The following is a 22,960-nucleotide window of genomic DNA, read 5'->3' as shown; positions in this document are numbered from 1 at the left end:
GTGCATGGGGATGGCAGCTCAGCTGCTCGCCTACAGCTACTCCTAACGTCCTCAGCTGCACAGTTTTCCAAGGTGCAGTTTGTTACAGCTCTGCCTTCCTGCCAGGAAGTAGATATGAGCAAAAAGGACATTTTGGATCTAAGACAATATATTATGAATAAGCCAGCAAATGAACATACCAATACTAAATATATAAATCAAGAACATGTAAGAGAATAGTTTCATGTAATTTCCTGAAAGTGAAGAAAACTAAATACAATCTGCCATTTTCTGTATATGTCCATTTGTATTACCTGGGAGACAACTCTGTCCAAGATTTTAATTCTGATTCTTTTTCAGAACTTGTCTATTTAGAGCTTTTTATGTTAAGAAAATGAAAATACTGGCTGATGGATGAGGTCTGGACAACCCTACTGCAGTGATTTAGGACACTTCACATCCCTGGGCTTAAGGCTGCTGCCTCACAGTGTGATGGGCAGGAGGGGAATGGCCTGGTGAAGCTGCCATCTGATATGACTTCAACAGGACTTGTCAAAGTTCATATGCAAGAAATGGAGTGAACTTCAGTTCAAAAGTAGTGAGTGCTGCTCAGCCATGTATTTACCCTCAGAAGATGGATAAATATTGCAAACCTCATGTTTTTATCAGAATGAAAATACAAGAGGCACCAGGCCATTTTTATATTTATTTAAGAAATTGCCAGTAAGCCTTGGTTAATCATTCTACCCCTGTGACACTATCAGTCTTAGTGGACAGGTGTTCAATTTGTAAATTGTGTGTTGTAACTGGAAAGAAAATCTCATGGGTATTTATCTCATTTGACGATGGAAATATAAGGCTTACAGTGTGTTCCAGCTAAAGCTAGCCTAAATAAGCAAATGAAACCCTTTAAACTCATGGAATAAGACCAATGTCTCCACGTCTATTTGCTCATATTAACACACCGTTTTTGTTGAAACCTGTGATACGTATAGAGTTACCTTCAGTTTTCACTGTAGTGATGTAAAATGACTATCCCAATAACCTTCATGACCACTGAAAATTTAGTTTCCCACTAATTCTAACAACATTTTAGGGTTAAGGACCCTTCAATCATTTATTGCTTTCTTTCTCTCAAATATTTTGTGTAAACTGACAGCCAAGTTAACTGGAAGTTTTTACATAGTTGTACTCCAGACTGAAGGCTTGTCTATTTAAAATAGGAATAAAATTTCCAAGGAAATATATCTATTCCAGGTGTTCTGGTGACTACTTCAGTTTCCTGTAACCCTTGTGTAAACTTGATGGTTTTGACTTCTAGCTGTAATTTCTTTTACAGAGGGAAATACATATTGCCTCTAGCTTCAGCCCAGAAAATCTTGTCTTTGGCCAGGGCTCTCTGGTTTCTTCTTAGATAAAAATTTCATGCCTGTGAACTTCAGTACTCTTTCTAATTTCAAAATCACAGGCCTTTATTATGATGAATGTGACAAAGCAATACAAGCAGCAAACACATAAAGAAATGTTTCTGTAAGTCATGTTTGAGGGCCATATTAAGACATTGAGGCAAAAAAGGAGTTGGTATCAAACATATTTTCTAAAATTTCACTTGCATAGTAGAAAATATCCCCTTTTGATGCAGTTATTTAATTTTGCACAGCTGTATACATGTACAAATCTTTTTTCATTTGCCAACCAACCTGTGTGTCCACTTGTTCTGGGGTGCCCAGGACTACGATGGAATCCAGCCCCTTGTGCAGCTCCTGCCTCCAGGGGAAGGCAGCCATCTGTCTGTCCACCTTTCCCTGACTCCTGGTTTTCTGAGTTTTCCCTGAAAATGTTTTTTAAATACTTCTGTATATTGCACACCTTAGAATGATAAAATATACCGTAGACAACACGTTTTTCTCTAAACTATGTGTCTAATCAAGTTAGTTGTCCAGGCTTGTGCTGTACTCAGCGGAGAGATGGGAGCTTCTAGAGGGCTACTACACTCAGCTGAAACAGGGTGGCTCAGACAATGGCTGAATTATCCTCTGGAAATGCTTGTTTTAAACAGCTATCAAGAAAATTTGGACAACTAATGTAAAATAAATGCCTAACAGTAAAAATTAAGTGAAAGGAATCCCTTTCTCAATTAAAATATAAGAAACTGGGTGCTTCACTAATCTATGCTCTCTGAAGTGCATTCAGCTTGCCTAAAATTAGTCCTTCTCTGTGAACTTCCGTTACAGTTAGTTAGGTGAAACAGGTATTTCAAGGATCTTTTCCACCTTCTTTACACAGCTACATATAGTCCCACCTACAAATTTCAAAAGCTAAGTTGCTGCTCCCACTATCATTTAATTTAATTCTTTGCTAATGAGAGAAAAAAATAATCTACACCTGATCAGTCTGCCTTAAGTGACAAGAAATTACCCATTTAAATATTAATGTCAGTGTGACTTGATGCTCTACTCTTTCAGGCATTTGCCTGGAGCATGCCTGTCAGTGGAGATGGAACATCTTCCACATGTATGATGACAAACATGGATACTTCTCCATGACTTTTCAGCCTGTCTGGGTAACCAGCGAGTTCCATACCTGAAGCTGTATAGTTATGCTGGCAAAGGACAAAGCCAGATGTTAAAAAAAAAAAGTGAGAAGTGGACTACAGTAAATGGGACCTAGTCCTTTAGTGTTGTAATTAAACATCTTTCAATCAGTATGAGCTTATGGGCAACATAAACACGTGTCTTTACATAGATATCTTTACTGCATAGATAATGGTCTGTTACTTGGGAGTAGCAGATGAATAAGGTTTATCATCATCCCTAATTCTGGGTAAAATCTTAGAGTGGTTGCTGGTTGTAATAATTGTCATATTTTATACAGTTGCATGACTAATTTGACCTCAAATTCTTTTAGCTTAAGTAGTTTTGTTTTCATTGCATTATATATATATTTTTCTATTTAGTTGCTTAATGTAGTTAACAAAATAGATACAAATGGAAACCTTCATGAACCAGATGTTTCTTTCCTAGACTGCAAAGACTGCAGGGTACATTAAAGACAACTTAATAAGCCTAATAACGCAGTGGTGGTCCATAGAACCTGCCCATTTTAGTTCTTATAAAATCCTATTAAAAGGCCTAATCCCATAGGCTTCACTGAAAAGCTCAGACTTGTACTTCTAGCCCATAAAATTGCTAAAATAGTTTGGAACTTCCAAAGCTGGCTTGTAAATACTTGTGAAATCGGCTGAATACAGAAACTAGAACAGAGTAAGTAATTTAAAATTAGTTAGGCTATCATTTTGATGGCTGAATATACAGCCCTATCACAATCTGTGGGCTTGCTGCAGCATCTAAAGCATCATCTTACACTTTTCCATATGGGAAATGACGTAGTACTGAAGCAGTCACACATTAACAACTACTTTGGTAGAGCTTGCAATACAGAGCTGTGATGAGCATGGTAACAGGAAAGAGTAGACCAGTGAAGAATGGCATGTTTCCTGACAGCTCATGTGGTGGTCACATAGAGATTCTGGGGGTTCGCAGGGTCTGGAACTATCCTGGTGTTGGGACACCTTGTAGGTCCTTGGATTGTCCACTCGCACAACCAGTAAGTTATGTGGTACTATCAGCACACCCAAGGGTCATGGACTACCCCTGCCTTGGAGGCACGTGTCCACCATCCACCCCAAAGAGCAATGGGAGGAGACTGGGAGCTTGCAGATACTACGGTCTGGGATCAACTGAGGTCTTGAATATGGCTGCAACTGGAATCAAGTGTGGAGAGGGAATGACAGTTTCAGGGAAGAGACACTGGAGGGTGGGACACTGGACAGAGGAAGAAGGAAAAGAAGGCAGACAGCAGCCAGAGATCCCAGCTCAGGGGTACCTCAGAAAAGGACCAGTAGACAGAAATGCAACATGAAGGTGATACCTACTATGAAATAAAAATGGAAAGGGCAGAGGAAGGTAGAAATTTGAAAAAAGGGGGCAGATAGATGTGCAAAAAATATGTGGGGAGAGATGTACATGATAGAGAAGACCAAGAAAAATCGTATTGTTCAAGTCAGTGCTAGCCAGAGCCAGCAAAGGCTGTGGCAACAGGGCCTTGCCCAGAATGGACCTCGCGGGTTTTTAGAATGGCTGTTTGTCTTCAAAGGAGAATTTAGATTCTAGCTGCCTTTGATGTCTGAATGATCATGCACTAAGTGAGCCTCAGGAATGTGCCAGGGCTATTTTGCAACTCAGGAATTGGACAACCATTCCTGGTTTTTAATATGATAGTGATAAACAAGTGTCAAGTGTGGGAACAATTAAATTATAATAAAAAGGAGATGAAAAATACGATACATGTTCCCTTCCCTCATCCAAAAAAAAAAAATTTCTCTTTGTTGGAAAGTAGACTTTTTCAGCACACTGCAATGATAAATAGGAATGGATGTAGTTAAAATAAAAATAGCTATAAGAATAGCAGTTCTGGTTCTTTGTAGTCCAGTTGGAAACCACTCTAATTTGAAAACTGGACACATGACAATGGCAAAACACACTAACCTGATAACTTGCAGGCTTTACAGGTGGACCAACTATGGAGTTATAAGACCCTATAAAAATAATGGTTGGACAGATATTGAGTCCATAAAATGATGGCAGCAGGCATACAGTATAATATAGTACAGATGTAGGTGTATCGCTCTGAATAGTTTGCACTCTGTTTCAACAATAAAAATATGTGATGTTTCCAGTACCCGCCACCAGCCATATGAGAGAATAAGTTATCCAGCTGTTTTCAATACAAAACACACCATCCTAAAATCAATTGATATTTCATACTCTTTGTATTCTTCTTTCCTGCACATGCAGGAAGTATTAATGGTGACATGATTGTATGTTACTGTAGTTTAACAAAATGATCAGGAAGACAAGCTATGTTAGCAACATTATTCAGACATTTAATAGCATTTATCCTTTTAACTTCATTATAGTGCAATGCCCCAAGGCCCAAAGAAAGTTATTTTTAACATGACTTCAGACAGAATCATATGAACATGCACTGGCTTCTTTACAGAGGTATGTTACCAAGGCTCCAGGGTACAAAAATAAGGGGCTGCCACTTCTATCTCCCCTCTGCCCTCACTCTTCCTTGCAACCACTCCATGTGGTCAGTACTCTCCGGTTTCTCCCTAAGGTCAGAAACAAAAGTCTCTGGCCCTGAGGCCTTCACAGCTGTTACCACTCTCCAGATGTCAGCACTTGCCTGTCCCTTGTCCCTCCTTCCTCCTCTAAAAAAGTCTCTAAATGTATTTAAGCTTGCATCTTTTCCCATGTCCCCCTTCAGAGTGCAGTACAAGCTAGTCTGAGACACTGCAGATGCATGTGTGTTGTGTGTGCGTCCATGTGTATGTGCATGTACATGAAAACCAACCTTTTTCTCAGTGAGTATCACTTTCTCAGTGAGTATTCCCCCTCCCCTCCCAAAAAGTCAGGAGAGTGGATGAAGAGAAGGAAGGAGAGATCTTGTCCCCTCTTGCACACAGCAGAGCCATTGGATGTGATGAGGTGCTGGTGATCCCATTAGTGCCTTCACGGCCCACAGCATCCCATGTCACCTCCCCAGATAACCGTCCCCACCATCACCATTCCTCACTTCAATGAGAGCAAAGCTTCCAGACAGCACTGTTACTGCTCTGGAGCAAGCTACTGATGATACTTCAGCATGTTTGTAGATCTGATTACATGATGCTTTATAGTCTTGTTTCTCTTCTCCTTTTTACTCATTTCATTTGCTACGCTTTTTCCTTCTGTGTCCTTTACACTTCGTCACCTGTTGATTTTTCCACTTTATCCCCTCACTTCCTGTTCTCCTGTTTTCCTTTGCTTACCTACTCTGTTGCCTCAACCATATTTTTTTCTTCCCCATTCATTTCTTCTCATCCCTAATCTTTGTTTATTTATTTGGTGTTGAGGTTGGCTGACATTTCTGTAATTACAACTACCAGTCCCAGCAGTAACTCTTCTGCTGTTGCATCCTTTACTGCCTCTTAACTTCTTTTTCTCTTGAAACATGAATTCCAGTGCTGATATATTTACACCTTTTCACCTCTTTGGTGAGATAAAGGAGGTATGCTTCTCTGCTCTCAAAAGAGCCACTCTTTGTGTTCTTTGTCTCTATAACAAGATTCACTTTCGTTGGACTCTTCTTTCATTTCAGTAACAGAAAGAATGAAGAGCAAAGATATCTCACTATCACACAGATACTTTTCTTGTTCTTCCTTTCAGGGATCTGCACTGGGTTATCCACTGTCCATGCAAAGAACTCAGCAGTTTTCATGTCAGTGAAACACCATACATGTTGCTTACAAGCCTGTCTCCCCCCATACTATGATTCTCCTGTATGGACTTCTCATCTGTTTCCCATATTATACTTTGCCAAATATGTGATTTTCATACTTTCTTTTAAGGGATCCTCATTGAGCTCTGCCTTTCAGCCAGTTCTCAATCCACCTCACTGTCCGCTCACCTGACCCACGCTGCCTGAGCTTACCTGGGAGAATGTTATGGGTGACAGTAGCAAAAACCTTGCTGAGGCCAGGGCAGACAACATCCACTGCTCTCCCTTCATCTACCCAGCCAGTCATTCCATCTTAGAAGGGTAACAGGTTGGTCAGGCATGATTTCCCCTTGGTGAATCCATGTTGACTACTCCTGATAAACTTATTTTCCTCTGTGTTTAGAGATAACTTCCCAGATGAGCTGTTCCATCACCTTTCCAGGGGTGGAGGTGAAGCTAACAAGTCTGTGGTTTCCTGGGTCCTCCTTCTTGCCCTTTTGAAGACTGGAGTGACACTGGCTTTCTTCCAGTCCTTGGGCTCCTCTCCTGTCCTCCACGACCTTGCAAAGGTGATGAAGAGTGGCTCGGCAATAACATCTGCCAGCTCCCTCAGTACTCAGGGGTGCATCCTGTTGGGGCCCATGGGTCTGTGGGTGTCAGGTTTGCCTAAATGATCTCTAACCTGATCATCCTCGACCAAGGGAAAGTCCTCCTTTCTCCAGACTTCCTCTCTTGCCTCCAGGGTCTGGGAAACCTGAGGGCTGGCATTGGCAGTAAAGACTAAGGCAAAAGAAGGCATTCAGTAACTCTGCCTTCTCTGTGTCCTTCGTCAGCAGGGCACCCATCTCATTCAGCAGCGGGCCCACATTTTCTCTAATTATCTTTTGCCTGCTGATGTACTCAAAGAAGCCCTACTTGTTATCATCAGTTCTCTGCAGGAACCTCCTGGACTGGGTGTGCCCAGCTGTGTTGTCTTTCCAGCAGGTATCAGGAAGGCTTAAGTCTCCCATGAAAACCAGGACTTGTGGTCGTGAGGTGACCTCACAATCTTGTCTGTAGATTGTCTGTAGGAGGCCTCATTGACTTCCTCTTCCTGATTAGGTGGCCGGTAGGAAACACTTGCTAGAGTGACCCCCATGTTGGCCTGCCCCTTAATCTTTACACATAAGCTCTTGACTCATTCTGCACCCACCCCTAGGGAGAGTTGGATACATTCCAGTTGCTCCCTCTCATAAAGAGCATAGCCCTTTGCTATTATGAGTAATGACATCTGTCTTCTCCCCAACCCTTGCTAAAACTTGATAAAAGCTGGGATAGAGTTAATTTTATTCTTAGTAGCTGGTACAGTGCTGTGTTTTGGACTAATATGAGAATTATGTTTATAACACACCGATGTTTTAGTTGTTGCCATGTAGTGCTTACTCTAAATGAAGGACTTTTCAGTTCCCCGTGCTCTGCCAGTGAGCAGGCGCACAAGAAGCCAGGAGGGGTCAGAGCCAGGACAGGTGACCCAAACTGGCCAAAGGGATATTCCATACCATAGAGCGCCACGCTCAGTGTAGAAACTGGGGGGAGGTGGCCAGGAGCCACCGATCACTGCTCGGGGACCGGCTGGGCATCGGTCAGCAGGTGGTGAGCAACTGCATTGTGCACTGCTTGGGGTGTTTTCCCTTTTTTAAATTCCTCTCTCCCTCTCTCTCTCCATTCTCCTAATTAATATAATTATTGTTGTAATCATTATAATTTTATTTTATTTAAATTACTAAATTGTTCTATTCTACCCACAAGTTTTACCTTTTTCCTGATTTGCCTCCCCATCGCACTGCGGGGGTAGGGGGGAGTGAGCGAGCAGCTGTGTGGCACTTTGTTGCCAGCTGGGATTAAAACCACAACACCTGAACACTTCAAAGTCTTTGACTTAGTCTTTGTTGGGATTCACCACACCTAATTATGACCATGTAAAAATATGTATAAATTATTAATTAAAATGATTCAAGATGTATAAAAATAGGTTTTATACAAGAAGAGTGAATGTTACAAAAATGTTAAGAAATCTAAACTGTTAATTTTGACTGTTCCAGAAATACATATATTATCCCTTGAAATCTGCCTTCTACACAAGATTGCTTCATGTCTATATCAAGAAATCACTTAAAAAGAAAATTATAGATACATAAGAACAAAGGACTAAAATAGGATCATTCAACTGATTGCTATGGTAAACAATAAAGTCAACAAAAATGGTGGGAATAATATGCCAAGTTTGCAGAATTTTAATTGTAAGTGTCCAAAAAGAGAAGGTGTTTTTTTCCCCTCCTCTTCTTATTTTCTGTTCTAATTGGGTGGTCGTGTACCATGACCCTGACAGACTACACTGCTCTTCTTGGTAAAAGCATTGCAGCCTGTTGTCCTCAGGCTTTCATTGCACGTTTGTTCCCAGCCAAGGCAGACTGATGTGGGAGCTTCCTGCACAATTCCGCCCTTTCCCTCCCAGCTGAATCAGAGAAGTGAATGCATTGCCCACACTGAGGACAACAGCACGACAGGCTGATGAAATAAAGAGAAGGTGAGGAGGATGGCTGAGGACCCTGCTGTACAGAATCCCAAGGAAAAGTCCTGCAAAGGGCATCAGAGATCACCACATCACTGTGGTGCAGGATAACACTGAGGAAATGAGACGGTGAAATATAACTCATGAGTGGGAAATAGCAGATGTTCTTTCTCAAGGGCATAAGCAGAACAATAATTACAGAAAGCAACGACATCCTATCAAGCAGAAGAGCATTAGCTTCACAGCTGAGAATCCCACAAATAAATTGACAAGTATTATTATTTGCCTTTGCATAAAGTAAGTATAGAAAAATGACACAAGGGCATCCCCAGACACAAAGAAGTGGGCACAAGGCAGACAAAAAGGGCTAAGAGAACAAAAAGAGAGAACATTTTCTTTACAAGGATACAAGACGTACAATAGCATATCAATAGAAAAATTGTACATGGTATACTTTAGACAGAAGAAAACTTTAGACACTCTTCATCAGACCCCAATGAATTAGTCATACTCTACCCAAATCACATTTATGTGAAGCTAACCAGGTCACAGATGTTTCCGTGCAGCCTCACTGCATTCAGTGGGAACATGGCTGTATGAAAGGCTACTTGGATGTATTTTTAAAGGATTAATCTCCAAGACTACAGTAAACTGCAGTGTTAATGTATTCAAGCACTGACCCCCATCTCAGCTAACCAGGCAAAAAACCCTCCATGATAAACTAACCTGATGTGAAAGTGTATAGTTTCATTTTTATCATTCTTTGAATAACACATCGTTTTCACAAAGAAACTAACTGAAAAGGCACTCTTCCACTGGGATTCATTATATTTATAAACACTCAAAAGTAGTTTATTTAATTTCCTTTTTTATCAGAATCCCATTTTGTTATCAAAATACTGATATGAGACTGAAGTGGTACAATTCAGAGTGACACTGTCCTCACTCCTTTAGCCCCACTCCAGCTTTGGTGTAGCTGGACCAGAAGTGGGCTCAAGCCCAAAGGTGCTCAAGGTAGTTGCTGCTAGATCCACAGTCAGAAAGATTTGCATCCTCTTTCCTACCCTAAAGCTTATTCAGTAGAATGAACAAAAATCTTTTCTGCATCATCATCTACATAACTGTTTAGTAAGCTCCAATCAATAACAGCAGTGATATCCTACCAAAAGCAATGGACATCTGTGCCACAGAAGGCATTATCTGACATTAGTAGGGCTACATGGGTTGCACTGTTTGGCCTGTAGAGCCCTGTTTCCTGATATTAATACTGGGGGGGGCGGGGGGGGGGGATGTATCTGAACATTCAGAGCTGTCTTTATTTTCAAGATGAGCATTACATTTTGCTTGCAAACCAAGAAACTTTTATATGAACCCACTGAAATCAGAGGGAAAAACTTTGCAAAATCCAACCGCAGTAAGAAAACTGATGACTTTTCTACAAAAGGCATCAACTGACTCAACAGATTGGCATCTTCAGTGCATTTGGAGTCATATCTGCAAAATACCATAGGAAAAGCTTGTTTTGTTTAGGTGTTTTTCTTGGTTGCATTGTAGACTGAGCACAAGTGCAGGAGAGGAAACTTTGCTATTTCACCCATCTTGCAAGGCGTAAGTCAGTGCTGAGCTAAAAGGGTGGCCAGATGACAAATGGGGACAAGGATCCTGAGCCTGACTAGCTGCTGCTGCTGCTCTGAGAAATCAGTGCCATTGGTGAGGGATTAGAAGTCGTGGTGGCTGGGGTTGGAGGAGCCTGAGGACACAAAGTTGTGCAAAGTCCCATGGACTGCATACTTGCATCAGCAATGCCATGAGCTGGGCTGTATTCTGTTTTCTGTGTGTGGGTGTGTGCGTGCATTACTGGTCACCCCAGCATGATCAGGACACTCATTGTTTGGGTGCAACGGTTCAGCTGGAACGGACATCAGCACATGCTCACAAAAACTTTGCAGGTGTATAAAACACATAACAACCAAGCAGACTAGACCTAGTGGCAAAATCGTGGACCCACCAACAACAAATGACATACGTATTTCTAGACAGATCTATAGTCTTCAAATACCATGAACAGGTAAGCCCATTATGCTGCTTTACAGTCACTCTTCAGAACAAACTTTTTTGACTATAAGGTACAAAGCCAGGTAATTACACTATGGTCAGCTGAGTCATATGGGAGCATTGACCAAATGTCCTTAAGAACTGATGAAGGCTGCTGCTGTGCTTTGTTAACCTTCATGCACAAAACCATCCCCCAACAGACCAAAGAGAAAAACAAACCTGGAGCTGTTGTTTACATTTCACTTTCCTGTCTATCTACCCTATTTTGATGTGCAATTGACAAGTGCAACCCCCACCCCTCAAAAAATATCCATACAAACAAAAGAAAAATCTCTAGTTCCATAAAGTATTAAATCGGCAAAGATTATCAAAACAATATCCTAAGGGGGAGAGAAATTTTCACTGGCATTCTGTCAGCTGTCAATCATACACTTTTATTATCCTTGTCTTGCTCTATAATTTGCCCTCTATGTGGGTTAGGGGAGAAACTTTACTCTTTTTATTTCTTTTTTTGATTTATTTTTGAAATGAAAATTTTGGTGTCAGCATCCATGGGATGGTCCCTATGCACCTGAAACGCTGCAGCACTTAATGGAGGACAGAAAAGCATCCACAAGCTAGAATGGTTCTCAGATACAAACACACTCAAAAAGTTCAAAAATGTCCTGTGCCCCATGTTTACTCATTGTTCTTTTTCAGAAACCTCTATCCACCAATTTCTAAACTCACTTTAAAAATCCCTGGTTTTCGCTTCCCCCTTTAAATATTCAGAGGCAAACAGAGTAGCTGGTCTTACATTGCAAACTGACTTCACAGTGGAAAGAAAGGAAAGAACTTAAGAAGCATCCACCTTTGCTTATGAGGTTTACTTTTGAGATGTTAAAATGGTCTTTAGAAACAAGATAGCTAGAAAATATTTTAAAAGTATGAAGGAGTATGTGAATTATTCTATCTGTTAAGCTTGTTTCTTGTGTGAGTGGCAGTCTTGGGCAATGTCATCTTCACATTGTCAAGATAAAGGTTTCTTTGGTTAGAACTATTATCTTGAACTATACTAAAAATTTATTTCTTCTCTGGCTTTAATGATACCCTAAAGTTGCTGACTATTTTCCATTTTTAAAGGGAAAAATACATAGCACAGGTTTTGCATAGGGCTAGAATATATAGCAAAAATATTGAGGAAACATAAAAATAATGAGGAAACATACTGTAAAAATCTGTTCATAATATATTTGCTGCATTTTAGCCAAAAGCCTCTGCCAGTATTTAATACCTCTTTGCTTTAAAAAAGTGTTTTAAAATGAAATAGATATATAAATTGTGGATTGCTTCTTGGCAAATTATATTTTTAAAAGCAGTTCACAAGTTAGGTAGCCTCCAGAGAATTTGCATGCTATGTTTGGTTGTTAGTAAAAAGAATGTAGTAGTTTAATCTTGGTATCCAGTTGTCAACATCACAAAGTCAGCATGCAGTCCCAAACTACTGCAATCTGTGGTTAAAAGGAGTACAGAAGTGAAAGTTCAGAGGTGTTATTACTATAGGTCACAACTGACATGGCAGGTACCGTGGCAGAATTACACACACGAGATTGCATAACATCTGCTCACATTTTGTGTTCCTCAGGTCTGTGTCACTGGTTTTGCTCTTTAATGAGCCCTGAAGTCACCCATTAAAAGGGCAAAATGGAGCTCAGGGAAGCTAAACGCAAGACAGCTTTCCCTTATCCCGCCATGAACAGAAGTGCCCTCATTTCCTACTTTATCATGACTGGCCACAAGTTCTTCTGATGATGATCTCAATGCTTCTGAGGTCTCTAAGCTGTCAGTGTCCATAACCCTTCCGCTGCTCTTAGTCCTTCCCACCCTCACATATTCTGCTGTGCTGGCAGTGGAAGGGCTCTTCCTTCCCTTTCCCCCTCATCCTGTTTTTCCATTCCTGCAAATTTCCTTTTGCAAATTTAATCCCATTAACCTACTTCATCTGGCTGTTCCAGTGTCTTTCTTCTCTATCCCTCAGTGCCCATGGAGAACACCTACTGCTTTCCTCGACTTCACATATGTATTTGCCTAATCCTGGACTTTCATATATATGCAATCTTATTCATGGAGTATTAATTCCTTTCCTTTTTTTCTGTGCATGTCTACTGTGCAGTCCCAATTGACAGACCTGGTTGGAAATAATCAAAACTCTTGACAGCACAAGTGATTAGTAGGTTAGATTGGACAACTGATATAACTTCCTCTGGAACAATATTTAAAAGCTTTTATTATGGTGTATCTAAAAAATCAAGATTGTGTGATGGAGTCATGCCTCTTCGGAGATTAACACCTTGTAGTGTTATTTATCATCATTTATAATTTCAGTCAGAAGTCATTAGCAGGTTGCTTTCCCCAAAATACAGTTGTCAACTGCATGTTAATGTGAGCTATATGTTCTGGAGAACAGAGACAGTTTGTCTGATATTTGCAAATTATCAGTCACAAAGAAGTATATCACTTTTCTACAGGTAAGGACCTGCCAGAATTATTGTCAAATAGCTATTTTGCGAAAGACGTAGTAGCTATTTCCAAAACACTGAGAGAAGTTATTAGCCTAGAAGTTCAGAAACATCTTCCAAACTGAGGTTCGATAATCTGAGGAAGAAGAACTGAGAAGGGGGAAAACACGATCATGCGTAGAACCCTCTGACAAACCTCAGCCAAAACTGAGAAGTCTTTCCTGTAAATGCCCTGTCAAGTACACACAGCCAAACTCCCTGCTGCTATGGGTTACAAGAGCACCTACGCTTATGCAGCTAGTTATGGAAAAGGAGACAGGTCTCCTGGATTTCATCCTGTAGTTAAACATGGTTTTACTTTCTGTCACCTGCACCTCTGTAAACCTTTGTAACACTATTTTGGATTTCATAAATAAATACTCTTAACCAGGCTTAAGCTAACTACAGTAGGTTAACATTAGGGCATCCCATTAATGACATGGTGTCCCAAAGTAATTTTCCAAGGTACCTAAAAAGTAGGAAAGAATATCTCCACGAAACCGTGGAGCTAGCTTAAAAGTTAGTAGCACTGAGATAAGTAGGAAATAAATGTCTTCTAGTCAACAAAGCCAGTGAGAAAAGCTCCTTGGTATACAGCAGGACATCCCAAGGGCCTGAAAGGAATTTATAATAGCCTCACACACTTTTTTTTTTTTTTTTTTAATAAAAATCAGTTCTGGAAATGGACAAGAATGAACGCAGCCTCACTGCACCTTCTCATAAGCACAAAGTGCTGAGAAGTGCTTATTAAAGCTGCAAGTGCTTGAAGCACGCTGGGATATCCTCTGCCAGATGTATGTGTCCCTTAAATCATCTAGCCTTCCATAGGGTTTTTTTGTTTTGTTTACAAGTCATCCATATGGCAGCACCATTAAAAATGTCATACAAAGACTACTCAAGTGGTTGTCTTGTTACTGTAATGAAATTACACGTTTTTTAAAACCTTGCCATTCCAGCTGCCATATGTTATGAAAACTCAAGCCTACTGGGATGCCATTTCATGTAAAGTTTAAGTGCCTCACTGGTGAATATAATTAACCATAATAGCATTTTATTAGCTTTAGTTATGACTGCAACTAAAATAACACTTTGCAAGTCTTGCCAGCACACATAAAAGAGAAAGCAAGTACAATGCATCAGCTAGGAAGGAGACAGCTACTCCTAGCAATTGCCCTCCTGTCTGGCCTAGCCAGCAGGGGTAGAGGATAATCCTTAAAAATCGCTGCTATAGGGCATAACTGTTGCCATCAGGAGGAGAGTGAGGCAGGGGGTGACTGTTAAGGAGTGCTGAGGGAAGCCAAAAGACAGACGGAGCTGCAGGAGGAGCATGCTGGAGAACTACACGAGCAGAGGAAGCTATGGCCGCTCTGTGCTAAGAAAGGGTTTCTTGGCCAATTTTGCAGACTTGGCTTCTTATTGCTGGAAGAAGATGCAGTGCTAACACTAGATGCTTGGCCGGCACTGCGAGGATGGTGGTATCTAGAAGGATGACCATTATGTCCAGCTGCAAACAGCAGCCTCTCTAAATGGCAGAGCTGGAGTGATCACGACTATTAAAACTCCACAAGGTTAGATTTTCCACTGCCCAGCTTCATCTTTGCCTCTGCAAAGTAATCTGATTGTACTGATACATCTGATCCCTTGCATCCAACACAGATCATAGCTGGGAGAAGACTCAGAATAGAAATACGGAATGATAACACTCATGGAGGAAAAGAGAGTAGGAAAAAGTGGACCAGGTAGAACAAATAGAGGAAAACTGAAATGCTTGCACAGGTGTAAGCAGCTACACCAACTGAAAGCTAAAAAACCCTTCAAACCTGTGTGCTACTACTGATGTCCACTGGTCCTTGCTGAGGCTGCTGAAGCTAGTTACATCTTTGTATATGTAGGAACTGTAAAACTATATGTGATCAGTTTCTTCCTGCCTAGGAAAGAGCTAAAATATCCTGGGATGGATCCCATTGCACTGTTCTGAACCTGGGAATAGTCCAGAAAAGAGCAGTTTGGCTGTATCTGCTCACTTCCCCCTTCCATTCCTTGTGACTCTTTCCCACCTTCTGTAGCACCCACTGTAACATATTACTGTCATCACAGGTCTGTTTCTGCTTAGCTAGTTACTACCAGTGGAAAAAAAGAAAAAATGACAATAAAAACTGCTTGAAACACTGGAGGATAGACTACACATAGCAAAAGAAAGCAAAACCTTGGCTGAAATCACCCCCCACCTCTTCCAAAATGCCATTTTAACAAAATACATTTTCTAGTGAATATTTTGATGAAATATAAAACTGGTCAAGGAAAAAAATATACTTCTATAATTGTTTTAAATAGGCAAATTTAGATTCTTCATCATGAGGAGGGTGCTATTCACCTGAATGAATCTTAACTTTTCTTTAGGGTGGTGAAGCATGTAGTGGAAGAATTTGGTGTTACCTTTGATCATGTTAATTTTCAGGGTAGGATTTTATCTTTATATATGTTCAAAACACAGAAAAAGAAAATAAAGATATTGGTCTTCTAAAACATATTTTATGTATTATAGCACTGCAATTAGATCAAACTGTGCTGCTGGAGACTTGAAAGTTGACAAAAGTATCTTGGTTAAAAGGCAATTGACAAAAAAGGCAGGTGAGGCACCACTAGCCACCTCGGTGGGTGAGTATCTGAGGCATGCACTTTGTTGTGGAACATTCAGTATTAAAGCAGACTTGGGAACTGAACCCAGATGTCTTGATTTCCAATCTTGTAGTGGAAAAGCTGGCTTTATATTGCATCTGTTTATCCGCTTTAATAAGTTCTTTTGTCAATAATGTTCCTGGGGAATAACAGAAACCAGATCTGCATGATGTTGCCCAAGAGCTGCAAGTTTCTGCGAAATTGGTGCATTGGCCTTCAGAGTCAAAGGATATTTATTGTCTGTCAGGTTTTCTATGTGCTAGTGTGACTGAAAAGCCCAGTGTGTGCATGACACCATTTCTCACCACATCTACATATGACATAAAGGGAGGTCAGGGCTTCAGTCTGCTCAGCCTTTCTTCACTTTTCCTACTGCCTCTCTTCCCTGGCTCACTGGGGTATTTTAAAATGAGCCACTCTATACTGAAATGTAATCCTATGTGGGCTGGCTGCTATCAGTGTGTCTCAGTGATGTGCAACAAATTTGGTAGAGCTATCATTTCAAAGACATAATTTGATTGGAAGCTTGATTCCATCTAGCTTCCTCACTCTGATAAACTGATCAAAATCTTCCCTGGCTCTCCCAACACGATTCAGCAGCTACTCATCCAAGATGGCATCATTCAGGAATCTACCACTACAGTCACAGCCTCTGACCTTGTTGGCTGTGCTTTGCCCACTGTGATTATTTGTTCTTTGTACTAGCTTAACCAGGATCAGCTGACATGGCAGGGATGCCGATGGTTTCATCTTCAAAGTCTGGGAATATTTCTTCAGTTTTGAATGATTAGGGGGTAAAAAAGCCCACCCAGTAAACTCTGTATCTTCTTGTCATGGTTTTTTTTTCTTTTTTAATTCCTCTGCAAATTATCATGGAAATAAGATTAATAAATTTTAGAGGAGAAAAAACAATGCTTTGAGATTCTTAGGAACAATTAATTCCACTTGAGAGGCACAAAGATAAAAGCTTTTCACTATTGCTTTGAAGTAGCACCATGCCTTTTAAACCCATAATCTGGGTGATCTGATGTTCTATGCACCCCAAATTCACTGCTTGCATCCCTTTGAAGCACACAGCAATAAGACCCCTCAAGCACCAGAAAGCCTTTCCTAACACCTTGCAGGACATCACATGTAAGTTCTACTCCCCTTTCTTTCCTCACCCTCTTACCTAGCTTTTGCCATCTTAAATGCCTGTTTTCTTCCTCCACATTTTCTGTTCTGCCCTATCCATAGAGATGGCAATCTTTCTGTGGCAGAGTCTGACTGACATATCTTAGGCATTGGTCTTACCTGGACTGCAGGCTGACATCATGACAGATCGAAGCAGACCACTGACTCCATGGTCATAGACCTGTCACAAGTGGAGCCCTTGACTTCTGTTGATGGGCTTATTCTTCAGAAGCAGTCAATAACTGAATAGGGGAGTATTTTTCAGCAAGAGGTTTCAGTAGACAAGCTACTTCAACTATTTGCTATTTTTTTGTTACAATATTCATTATTTATAACACGTGACTTGTTATTCAATCAAATGGCTCTATAAGTTCCTACCTGGATGAGACATTCTGTAAAGAAGAGAATAAGAAATGAGGACTCCATTTTATAATTTATATATAATTTCTCTATCCTATTTTCATCAAACACTTCTACCTTGCCAAGGTCCTATGGCCTGTCCACCTCTCTAAACACCAGATGGCACACTGCAATAAGTGGTGCCCTCATCCTTCAAGTAATTGAAAACTGTGTGGCCTCATGCAGAAATCAGGGCAGAATATTTCTGACAAAGATCAACTTGTACCATGCATATGTAGTAAAGTATGTGTGACTTTAAATATATTGAACGATGAGAAGAAAGGGTACAGTAGACATTTCAATATGTATATTTGTTTAATTGTTATTTTGGCATTGCTCAGCCATGAAATTTTCACTGATAAAAAAACCCTTTTAAATACACATTGCAAAAATATACTCTTCTATTCTCCCTGTACTCTATAGCATTCCTTCAGCCATCCAGAGCATCATTGTAGAATCTCTGTAAGAATTCCAAACTGGGTCTAGTATTTATGTCTGGCAGTACCTTTAAAAACTCTTAGGCTGTTCAGGCTTTTTTCTTTCATAAGTAGCTGAATTAATGAAGCCTCTGTCACCTATATGACACTAAATTTCTAAATCCTTCCCTAACTGCTACTCCTGACACTTCTGCCAGAAACATTTCTCTCTGCAAAACATGTTTTTACTTCTGCACAGCACTGGGATTTTTGACTCAAGTTTTTTTAAAGTATATTCTTAAACATACTAAATTTCACAGAGGGCATAAGAGGGTTTTATCATTAAATTAATGATGGTCTTGTTAAACAACTAAACATTACAGTATTTGGAATGGCACACTCACTGTTGAGTATTTTTTTGCAAATACTATTCACAAAAAAAGCCTGGATTGCAGTTTTTCTTTTTTATATGGAATAACTATAAGTAAAGGAGCAAAAGAATGTTCTTACATTAAATACAGAAGAGTATTTTACAGTAGTATTGCTTTCAATATTGAGTTCATACATAATAGAGCGTGTAATCTAATAAATGTTTTGTTTAACAGAAGATAATGTAAAACAGATAGAAATAATTTCTTCTGTTTATTGTCAGGCGTTTAAATTGGATCTCTGCTTGTTATACCTTAGGGTCTGTGCCTCTAATGCTCATCCAAAACACATCTCAAGTTTCATGTACTTTTTGTTTTCTTCCTATAACCTTCCTCCTCCTCATCCAATCCTCCAGTCTTTTTCTCCTCATCCTCAGCCAGTTCTCACTCATTCTCCTTTGCAGCAGTCTGCCTGCTCTGGCTTCAACCCAAGTGAGTAATGAGCTGAAAAATCTCTACAAGCCCTGTTTTTCCAGGAATCTTTTCCTGGCTATTCTCATGCCTAGCATCCTCCACAGTCTTCTTCCTGACATTTATGCAATGCTTTGAGTTGCCTTTTAATAGTGAGGGTTGAAATTTGAAAACACTTCTGCAGAAGGACAAGTCTGCACAAAATGGTGTCTAAAAGACTTAAAACATCATCCTTGCATTTCCTTCCTCTTTCATCAATAACCCTATTGAAGATACCTATTGCATCATACTATATGATAGCTATAAATATTGCAATTTGGACAATTATAAACATGTAACTCCTACAAATTCTATTGAATACTACACCCTGACTTTTCTCAGTATTGTCTATGCTTGTTTGGGTTTTTTTTCCTGTGAAAGTGATCGTATTTTCCTAACCGCAGACCCGTTAAGAGGCTAAAATTCCATTTATATCAAGGTATAAATTCACTTCTTTTATTAAACCCACAGTGACAGGACTGAATTATTAAAAATATTAGGCAGTTAAGGTTTACTTAACAGTGGAAATACCACTGGAATTTTTTTGGGGAGAAAAGTAATATTTACTTAAAAGTTAACTGGAAAATAATTGCCGCCCCATTCAGTCTCACTTGGCAAGTGGTAACAAAAATGACAAAATTAAACAAACTGGAACATTTGTAATGTATGTGTATATTAATAAATAAATAAATGAATAAATAAATGAATAAATAAATAAATAAATGAATTTAAAAAAAAGTAAAAATACTCTAGCAGTCTGAGTCAGATTTAGGATTTCAATTCATATTTAGTGTTTTTAAATAAAACCAATATCCTTTATTAATCTCATGGTCAAAGACATCTTTGCAGGTGTCACAGTTTTTCCCTATATCATAATGTCAGTGCAAACTTGGGATCTGGTCTAATGTAATTAATGTCAGTAGGAAAAACGAGCTACATTTAGTGGGAACAGCCTCCTTTAGCCTTGTCTACAATCTACCATTAAAAGGCTACTCATTTGTTTCAGTTTATTCTAATTTTCAGTATTTTTTCACATCAATCTTGGTAACTCTCCCATAATTCTCAGGCTATACCAATGAGATCATGTTGTAAAGAGTAGCTCTTTTATACCATTAATAAGCACATAAAAAAGTGCAAAAATGTAATTTTTGCAGCCTTAAAAATGATATTTGCTGGCAAACAAGGAATTACAGTGAATTTTCAGGCACAGTGGCAAATGAAAGGTCAATATAAAAGCATGGTGAACTAAAAATCCTAGGAAGACAAAGCCTATGAGGAAGGGAAGCTTTTTTTTATTGGGGAAAAGACGTCCACCTCAAAGAAGGATAAAGGACTGGCTTTTGAAAAAACTTGGGATGTAGCAAGTTGACAAATATGTCAAACTCTGTGCCATGCCACATGACATGCCATATGACCAAGATATTCTAACTCTATTGTCCAGATATTGAGAGTACTGGTCCTTATTCTTCCTGTTTGCTGTACGGAAAATATGATTTCCAGTGAGCTTGTAGCAATAAATGACAGTCAAGAAGTTATGGGGACTATCTATTTACTTTGTGAAACACTATTTAACAGATATCACCTTTTACCCTAGAGGTGAAATAACTGGTAAGAGGAGGAGAAGAAGAAAGTGAGGTGCAAATCTAGACTAAAATAATTCCAGTTGTGTTGTCGTAGTTTTCTGAATTAAAAAAAAGAAATACTTAACTGTAAACATATATGATGGCAATGTATGTGAAATAGTATATTCATAGTCTAAGGCTGGCCTGCTTTTGCCTTTTGCTGTAAACTTGAAGTGGCTCACTTAATTTCCTAGAAAATTTCTTCACTTATGTAAATATTTCCAAGTAGAAATGTACTCATTTTCCAGGGAAAGTAAAAGGATGGGTAATCAAAACCAGATTTATTTCTGAAACTGGCTCATTTTTAGAATGAAAATATGTCTTGTGTTAGGGAAGTGTGATCATTCTCGATTTTGTGACTTCCACAAGGCAAAAACTTCCTCACACACCCCAATCCTATTTGTGAAATGGGAAGAGTACGACTTTCCATACTGGATCAAACCAGAGGCCTGGGTAGTTCAATAGCCTGTTTGTCTCAACCCAAGAGAGCATCTTCAGAAGAAAGCATGAGAACTCCCCCAAGGGAGCTCGTTTGACACAATCTATACCCCCCCCCCTCCCCCCCCGATAAATTTTAATGGTAATTCTAACTTCTAAAGTTGGAAAATGATATAATCTCTTAAATAAATAGCTTTGGTATAAGTTTCAGAAATTTACTATAACTTTCAAGATTTTTATTCATGGTATTTTTGTATACTTCTGCTATCACAAGGTTATTAGTCACCCTTGCTTAATATGTTAGTAATGATGTGTGTGAAGGCACATACATTATTTTAAGATCTGTACAAAAAAGTTGCCAGAAATTAGTCTGATCATCTCAATATCTGTAACCAATTAAAGCATTTTGCTCATTTCTATTGGTGGCTCTGAAATATACAAAATGGGGGGGAGGGGCGGGGACAGAGGGGGAAACAGAAGGAAAAAAACATGTAAAAAAGAGAGAAAAACATTACCTGGTTGACAGTTAAGCAATTACAACAGCCTCCACGTAGTGGAGGTGCCGCTATGTAATGCACAAATGCATGGGGATGGCGAGTGGCGCTGGAGCAGTTGTGCCGTAGGGCAGACATGAAGATGAGGGATGGGGAGGTATGTCGCTGCTGCAGTAATTGCAAGCTGAAGAACATCAGTGACTGGCAGTGAAGCATTAACCACAATGGCCTACCTGTAAGTGGCCTGATGCTAATGTGAAATGGCAGCTGAGAGCAGCTCCATACAACTTTCTCAGCCTCCCTAAGTAATTGGTAACCTCTGAACCCGGCTCACATGAGTAGCTGGGGAGAGCTGCTCCCAGTTAGGCAGAGAGGTCAAGCCAAAGCCTGATTGTCTGGACCTTCAAACATGTGACCTTCTTCCTCAAAACTTTCTTTCTCACACCTAAAGATCATGCCACTGGCCCCCGGAACTGCACTTTGATCGGTGCTTGAAGCACTTTGTTTACCTTATGTATTAAGGCCAGTCAAATGTGCTTGAACTGTACAGTATCAATTTTTCCCAGGTCCTTTAAGTTTGGGCAAAGAGAAACTAGCCTGCCTTAGCAAACTTCTACCTTACTTAGTGCTGATTTTGGACTTTTGCAAAACTGACAGTATCACTAATGTAATCCTGATGTCTCCAATGACGTTTAACACTTGGAACATTCAAATGAAGTTTAACCAGAGCAATTTACTGAACTTTTAGGTCCAGCATTTTTTTTGTGACATATTCTGATTGTAGATTGAATATGACAGTATGTCCTGATTAGCCCAGTGTTGTGAGAAGTGGAATCAAAGCCTCATTCCAAGCAGCTACCAGGTACTGCGCCATTCCTAATCACACTTAGCATTTGGCCATGCATGCACTAAAATTTTTCCAGGCCTTTTGAGAGGCTAAATGAAGTCTTCGGGTTTTGAACAGAAAAGTAAAAGAATGGATGTCAATAGCTGTTTAGTTTTTATGGCCTTTAAATATTTTTATTTGGACAAACATCCAAATATTCTAGTTGCAGCACAAAATGGTTATTTCTTCTCTGCCTTCACTACTAACATCTGGAAATACACCTCACTGGCTGATCATGCTCCTATTTTCCAAGCAAAGTTTTTGTTACATGCTTTTCTCAGGCAGAAATTCTTGTTGCCCAGCATCCTTGGCTCTGGCTCATGTTAAATATCTAATTTCCTTTAATAATTAAGAAGGCGGTTTTGAGGCAATTATTGCTATTTCCTTCCTACCTATTCATCTGCTCTACTATCAGTTTCTTTTCCTGCATTTTGATTTCTGTTTTGGTGAAATTAATTTTCAAAGGAGGCCACAAAAAAACTGGCAATGGTTCTGCTCAGGGTTGTATTAAGAATAACTGTTCTGACAT

Source organism: Falco biarmicus, chromosome 1 (assembly GCF_023638135.1).
Source record: "Falco biarmicus isolate bFalBia1 chromosome 1, bFalBia1.pri, whole genome shotgun sequence".
In the NCBI taxonomy this organism is placed as follows: Eukaryota; Metazoa; Chordata; class Aves; order Falconiformes; family Falconidae; genus Falco; species Falco biarmicus.
Note: the sequence above shows the minus strand (reverse complement) of the source record.